Source organism: Rhinopithecus roxellana, unplaced genomic scaffold (genome assembly GCF_007565055.1).
Source record: "Rhinopithecus roxellana isolate Shanxi Qingling unplaced genomic scaffold, ASM756505v1 contig2554, whole genome shotgun sequence".
In the NCBI taxonomy this organism is placed as follows: domain Eukaryota; kingdom Metazoa; phylum Chordata; class Mammalia; order Primates; family Cercopithecidae; genus Rhinopithecus; species Rhinopithecus roxellana.
The window spans coordinates 4,853-12,147 of record NW_022142133.1 but is presented as its reverse complement, the minus strand read 5'-3'; the positions used below and the strand labels follow the sequence as shown (position 1 = coordinate 12,147).

Below are 7,295 nucleotides of genomic sequence, written 5' to 3'. Positions count from 1 at the left end.
CCTTGGCCTCCCAAAGTGTTGGGATTACAGGTCCGAGCCACCACGCCTGGTTGACACACCATCTATTTTAGCATCAAAAGCACTGTTCTGGGCCATGCTCAGTGGCTTATACCTACAATCCCAACACTTTGGGAGGCTGAGGCAGGGAGATCGCTTGAACCCAAGAGTTTGAGATCAGCCTGGGCAACATAGGGAGACACTACCTCTACAAAAATAGAAATTTAAAAAGTTAACTGGGTGTAGTGTTGTGCACCTGTAGTCCCAGCTACTCAGGAGGCTGGGGTGGGAGGATCACTTGAGCCCAGGAGATTGAGGCTGCAGTGAGCCGGGATCATGTTATTGCATGCTAGCCTCAGCAACAGAGCAAGACCCTGTCTTAACAACAACAAAAAAGAAAAGAAAAGAAAAGCTGGCCGAGCGCAGTGGCTCACACCTGTAATCCCAGCACTTTGGGAGCCCGAGGCAGACAGATCACGAGGTCAGGGGATTGAGGCCATCCTGGCTAACACAGTGAAACCCCGTCTCTACTAAAAATACAAAAAATTAGCCGGGCGTGGTGGCACGCGCCTATAGTCCCAGCTACTCAGGAGGCTGAGACAAGAGAATTGCTTGAACCCGGGAGGCTGAGGTTGCAGTGAGCACCAAGATCGCGCCACTGCACTCCAACCTGGGTGACGGAGCGAGACTCTGTGTCAAAAATAAAATAAAATTTAAATTTAAAAAGCACTGCTCTGCTCTGCTGCTGTTATTGATAATAGAGTGGGCTTGAGAGCATAGAATCCAAAGCTGGAAGTTGTGCTAGGAGGTGTTTGCTGTAATCCAAGAAAGACCACAGCAGCCCGAATCATGTTGGTGATAAGTAGTAGAAAAAATCCGAATGAACGTAGACTTGACAGGATTTGAACGTAAGATGTGAAAGAAAAAGAAGATTCAAGGATGATCCTACATTTTGGGCCCTGACAATGTGGAAAAAAAGAAAAGAACAGGATCTCGGGACCCTGAACTGGCTATGTCAAAGGCAAAGTTAAGCTTGGGAAGTGAGTTATGCAAAAACTGCCTTCCTTTTGTCCCTAAACAGATAGCAATAGTAAGCTGTAATTTTACATGCTTACTTTATCTTATGCAAAGTGTAGAATTACTGAGCAAGAGATGAATGCATAATTGCCATTTCCTCTGCTCCCTCTTTTCACGTGTAAAATGTGGATTCACTGAGCGCTAATCAAAGCTTCACAAGAATGTAACTGACTACTTGCCTCGTTGCCTATCCTCTGTCCATGTTTTTCCCTCTTTTTTTTTTTTTTTTAAGATGGAATCTTGCTCTTGTCTCCCAGGCTGGAGTGCAGTGGCACCATCTAGGCTCACTGCAACCTCCGCCTCCAGGGTTCAAGTGATTCTCCTGCCTCATCCTCCTGAGTAGTTGGGATAACAGGTGCCCACAACCACGCCCGGCCAATTTTTGTACTTTTAGTAGAGATGGGGTTTCGAGACCAGGCTGGTCTCGAACTCCTGACCTCAGGTGATCCACCTGCCTTGGCCTCCCAAAGTGCTAGAATTACAGGAGTGAGCCACCGCATCTGGCCTCTTTTTTCTTTTTAAAAACAAAGTCTCATTATGTCACCCAGGCTGGGTCTGGAGTGCAGTGGCTCAATCATAGCTCACTGTAACCTCAAACTCCTGGACTCAAGCCATCCTCCTGCCTCTGCCTCCCACATAGCTGAGACCACAGGCACAGGCCACCAATGTCCGGCTAATTTTTAATTTTTATTTTTATAGAAACGAGTGTTGCTATGCTGCCCAGGCTGGTCTCAAATTCCTGGGCTCAAGCAATTCACCTGCTTTAGCCTCCTCAGGTGCTGGCATGTGAGGCATGAGCTACCACATCTGGCCCACTTTTTTTTCCTTTCCTCCTTCTCCTCCTGCTCACTCCTTCCCATTTAAATATTGAAGTGCTTAAAACCTCTTTGGAAAAAGCAAGGATCACAGATGCTCCTGTGATTTGTGTTTTTTTCTCAGGCGTATCCTCAACCTTGGCAAAACAAACCTCCAGTTGATTGAGATCTGCTTCAGTTACTTTTTTATTTACAGCAACTATTTTAGTGAACTCAGGCTGCCATAACAAAATATGTTGACTGGATGGTTTAAACAACACAGATTTATTTCTCACAGTTCTAGAGGCTGGGAAGTCCAAGACAAGGTGCCAGAATAGTCTGTTTCTGGTGAGGACTCTCTTCCTGGTTTGCAGACAGTCACCTTCTCCCCTGTGTCCTCACATGGTGGAGGGAGAGCTCTGGTGTCTCTTCTTTTTTTTATGAAGACACCAGTTCTATTGGATCAGAGCTCTAGCCTTATGACTTTTTTTTAACCTTAATCACCTCCCTACAGGCCCTATCTCCAATATGGTCAAAGGAGGGGTCAGGGATTCAACATATAAATTTGGGATGGGAGACATCATTTAGTCCATAGCAGCAACTGAAAGGATGGACTTGCCATTTACTGCAACGAGAAGTCAGGTGAGAAGCACGTTTTGAAAGAAAGAGCAAAAGGTCCATGTCGGGCATGTCAGGCTTAAGGTATCTGTTCATCAAGCCAGTTGGTCATAAAGTTTGGAATTAAAGGAATAGGTCTTAGCTAGAGGTATGAAATTGGGAGGCATCAGCCCATTGGTGGCCAGGATACTAGATTAGATAACCAGAAGTGGAGAGGACCCAGGGCGCCCCGACAGGCAGAGTTTGGGGTGAGGAGGACAGGACAAGAGACATAAAAGGAGCAGCCGGGGACATAGGAAGACACCTAAGAGTATGCAGTGTCCCTGCAGCCAAATAAAGATAATTATGTAGGGAAGAGGGAGTGATCAACTATGCCAAGAGCCCCAGAGAGGTCAAGGAAGAGGAGGACTAAGAATTGAGTCTTGGATGTAGCCCCATCATGGCCACTGGGGACTTTTTTTTTTTTTTCTTTTTTGACAGATTCTTGCTCTGTCGCCCAGGCAAGAGTGCAGTGGTATGATGTCAGCTCGCTGCAGCCTCCGCCTCCCAGGTTCAAGCGATTCTCCTGCCTCAGCCTTCCAAGTAGCTGGGATTACAGGTGCCCACCACTATGCTCGGCTAATTTTTTGTATTTTTAGTGGAGACAGGGTTTTACCATGTTGGCCAGGCTGGTCTTGAACTCCTGACCTCAGGTGATCTGCCCACCTCAGCCTCCCAAAGCACTGAGATTACAGGTGTGAGCCACCACATCCAGACTTTTTTTTTTTCTTTTCTTTTTTCTTTTCTTTTTTTTTTTTTTTTTGAGACAGAGTCTTGCTTGCTGTGTCACCCAGGTTGGAGTGCAGTGGCGTAATCTCGGCTAACTGCAACCCACTCCACCCAGATTAAAGTGATTCTCCTGCCTCGGCCTCCTGAACAGCTGAGATTGCAGGCACCCGCCACCACATGTGGCTAATTTTTGTATTTTTAGTAGAGACAGGGTTTCACTATGTTGGCCAGGCTGATCTCAAACTCCTGACCTCAAGTGATCCACCCATCTTGGCCTCCCAAAGTATCTCATCCATCTGAGCCATCACCATTGTACTCTCTTCCCTGGGTTTTGTGAAGGAGGGAAACTGAATTCAATCTTTCCCGTAGGATGTTATACCATTTACATCTTGCTTCTGATACAACACTTCAGTTATAAAATTTTCATTAAATGCCAGAAAATGTTTATTTTAAGGGACCCGTCTTTCATTCAGGGAAAGTATTTTCAAATTCTTCAGCAGACAACTTGAAAGGAGTTTCCTATGTCTGACTTCAGAGGCACTCCCAGCCAGGCGCAGCCCTGCCCTGGGCAAAGACTCACTGCCCGTCCTCACAGAGGCCCTTTCCTTCCACACCAAGGGCACCTGCTCTGAAGCTGACCCCACTGATGGCTGGGGAATAGTCACAGGTGTCGTCAGTCAGCATCCAGGAAAACAGGATTCGGAGAGGAGAAAGGGCATATAGGAAATGGAACCAGTCATTCTATTATCTTTGACTTGGTACCTTTTCCTCTGCCGCTACTCCCATCTTTTGTCTTTTGTGATTTGTGATTCTTTTCTCTTTGTCTCTCTGGAGGCCAAGTTGACTAAAATCATGAAACAGGGCTGGGCGCATTGGCTCACGCCTGTAATCCCAGTGCTTGGGAGACCGAGATGGAAGGACCGTTTGAGTCCAGGAGTTCGAAACTGCTATCATGCCGTTGCACTCCAGCCGGGGTGACAGAGCCAGGTCCTGTCTCAGAAAAAAAAGAAAAAGAAAAAAATTTAATCTAGTCCAAGTCCCTGTCACATAATAGACAGGGACTCTTGGGGCCCGGGGAGGTTATCTCACTTCTTCAGTCACTGAGCCCGCTCATGGGAGAACCGGGTCTAGATCGGGGCTCCTGTCTTCACAGCTTTATCTGATGCCCCAAACCTGAATAAACTCAGCAGGGAGCTGGCAGGCTGGTTCTTGAGGGGCTCAGAGGTCACTACATAGGTCTGGGGTCACTCCAGTGCCAGGGGCGGCTTGCACCCTCAGTTCACTCAGGGGAACACTTGTGCCGTTTATTTTATTTTATGTATTATTTTTAGAGTGAGGCCTTTCTTTGGGTGGCATTTATTAGTAGCACCATTTCCCCCTCGTGTCTACTGCATTGCATGATCTCAAGTGCTTTGCCTAAAGTTTCTCACTTTTCACCAAGCTCTGCAAAACTCAATCAGTTCTATTTGACACAGAAGGAAGTGCTAAGCAGCAAGGTCAAGATCACACATTAGTGAGCAGGGAGAGACTCAGGAGGGAGCCCGGGCCTCTCATTCCAAGCCTGCGATGGTTTCGTATAGACGCAGTCTCCCCAGATTCACACTCATCTCAGACTGAGTGTAGACAGTGTCCAGTGCAAATGCACTCATCTCCCTGGAAGACGTGTATAACCGTGTAAAACCACACGACTTGTTTCAACCAGTCATCACAGCCTCTCCCCTGTGGGAAAACTCACTTGGAAATGCAAAATTAAGATGGAAAGTTACTTATTGAACATAAAGACAGAACAAAGGAAACCCCACATCCTGGAGGATCCTATCATCAAAGCGATATCAAATGGAGACAGCAGCCTCCAGTGTGGGGCTGGCTCCCACCCCTGCCTAGCCCGTGGGAGGACGTGTTGTCCAGCCTGCCCCGGCGACCGCTCTGACGCAGCACATGACTGGAGCCACCTGGCAAACTCTTACCCTGACTCTTTGTCCTTTGTGACCACATTTTCACGGCTGGTGATTCAGTCTCCCTTCCCCAGTTGCATTTCAAGAGGAGTCACGACTCACGGCTCATTTTGCGGGTGGGTACATTTTAAGGGGTCGCTTTTATTTGTTTGTTTTGACAGAGTCAAAACAATACCCTGTGGCCCAGGGTATTGTGCAATGGCACAATCTGGACTCACTGCAACCTCTGAAAAGAAACCACTTCTTAATGGAATCTAGGGATGGTCCCTGAGCATCTCCAGACAATAGTTAGGCAGCATTGCCTCTGGGAAAAGATTAGCTTTCTAAATCTCATTTACTGTAAATGCATTCAAGTATATGTCAAAGACTTCGGACCTTGCTTGACTAGAATCCCATAGCCAACAGGAAATCCAATTTCTGTAGGTCTGTAGTAGCCACTGTTTACTATTGACATCCAGGGTTTTTGTTTTTCTCTTTTGTTTGCTTTCGATGATAGCATGTGCTTCTGTCACAACAAACAGCATTTAAGGGAAGATGCTCTCCTCCCAACCCTGACATCTGATCCTCAGTTACACATTGACGTTATTTAGTTATTTACAATTAAAAGAGTGACAAACTGTATTCCAAAAAGTGATTATGTGCCTCCAGGTCTACCACATACTTTTTTTTTTTTTTTTTTTTGGAGACAGAGTTTCACTCTTTGTTGCCCAGGCTGGAGTGCAATGGCGCGATCTTGGCTCACTGCAACCCCCGCCTCCCAGTTAAAGCTATTCTCCTGCCCCAAGCCTCCCAAGAAGCTGGGATTACAGGCATGCACCACCACGCCCGCTAATTTTGTACTTTTAGTAGAGATGGGGTTTCTCCATGTTGGTCAGGCTTGGTTTGAACTCCTGACCTTAAGGTGATCCACCCACCTCGGCCTCCCAAAGTGCTGGGATTACAGGTGTGAGCCACTGTGCCTGGCCCTACAGACATTTTTAAATGTTAAAGTCATGCTCAACTTCGGAACACATTTATTAAAACTGCAACGATACAGAGATTAGCATGGCTCCTGAGAAGGATGACACGCAATATAAAATTAAAATTGAAAAATTTTTTATTTAGTTAATTCCATTTCTTAGCTAAGCTTTCATTCTTCCTCTCTCATTCAGCTCTCGGCCCTAAGGTCTCTGTGAACCTGGAGAGGAGGCAAATCTCAAATCCATTTGGCTTCCTGACAGTAGATCTGACAAAGGATTTCGTATCAAATGTAATCGAACTAATGGGAAAAATTATGATTTTTGATTAAGTTAGAATATTAGATCTGGAGCTGCATTGTCTTGATATAGTAGGATGAGTGAAAAGAGTCAAACTCTGTAAAATATTTGAAGAGATTTGTTCTGAACCACAATATGAGTGACCATGGCCCATCACACAGTCGCGGGAGATCCAGAGACCATGCACCCAAGTTGGTCGGGCTACAGCTTGGTTTCACACTGTTTTAGGGAGACATCACAAGACATCAATCAATACATGTAAGATGTACATTGGTTTAATCTGGATTACACTTCAAAAAATTGGTTTTTGAAGCCTGGATTACACTTACCTGGATAGTGTCAGAGGCGTTTGAACAAGAGCAATTTCATCTTGAATAGGGACTGGGTAAAATAAGGCTGAGACCTATTGGGCTGCATTCCCAGGAGGTTAGGATACTCTAAGTCACGGCATGAGATAGGAGATCAGCACAAGACATACGTCCCAAAGACTTTGCTGATAAAACAGACTGTGGTTAAGAAGTCAGCCAAACTCCACCAAAACCAAGACGGCAATGAAAGTAACTTCGGATTGTTCTCACTGCTCATTATATGCTAATTATAATGCATTAGCATGCTAAAACGCACTCCCATCAACGCCATGACAGTTTACAAATGCCTGGCAACATAAGGAAGTTACGCTATATGGTCTAAAAAGGGGAGGACTCCTCAGTTCCTGGAGTTCCACCTCTTGTTTGGCATATAATCAAGAAGTAATGGCCAGGTGTGGTGGCTCATGCCTGTAATCCCAGCTACTTGGGAGGCTGAGGCAGGAGAATCACTTGAACCCAGGA

The 7,295-nt window shown here is 46.0% G+C and overlaps 1 non-coding gene across 1 annotated transcript; it reads left to right on the top strand.

Moving 5' to 3' along the window:
* The first annotated feature begins 6,201 nt into the window (after positions 1-6,201).
* On the top strand, positions 6,202-6,306 carry LOC115895799. The gene has a single exon (XR_004055908.1). It is a non-coding gene; the product is annotated as a U6 spliceosomal RNA (small nuclear RNA).
* The last annotated feature ends 989 nt before the right edge of the window (positions 6,307-7,295 follow it).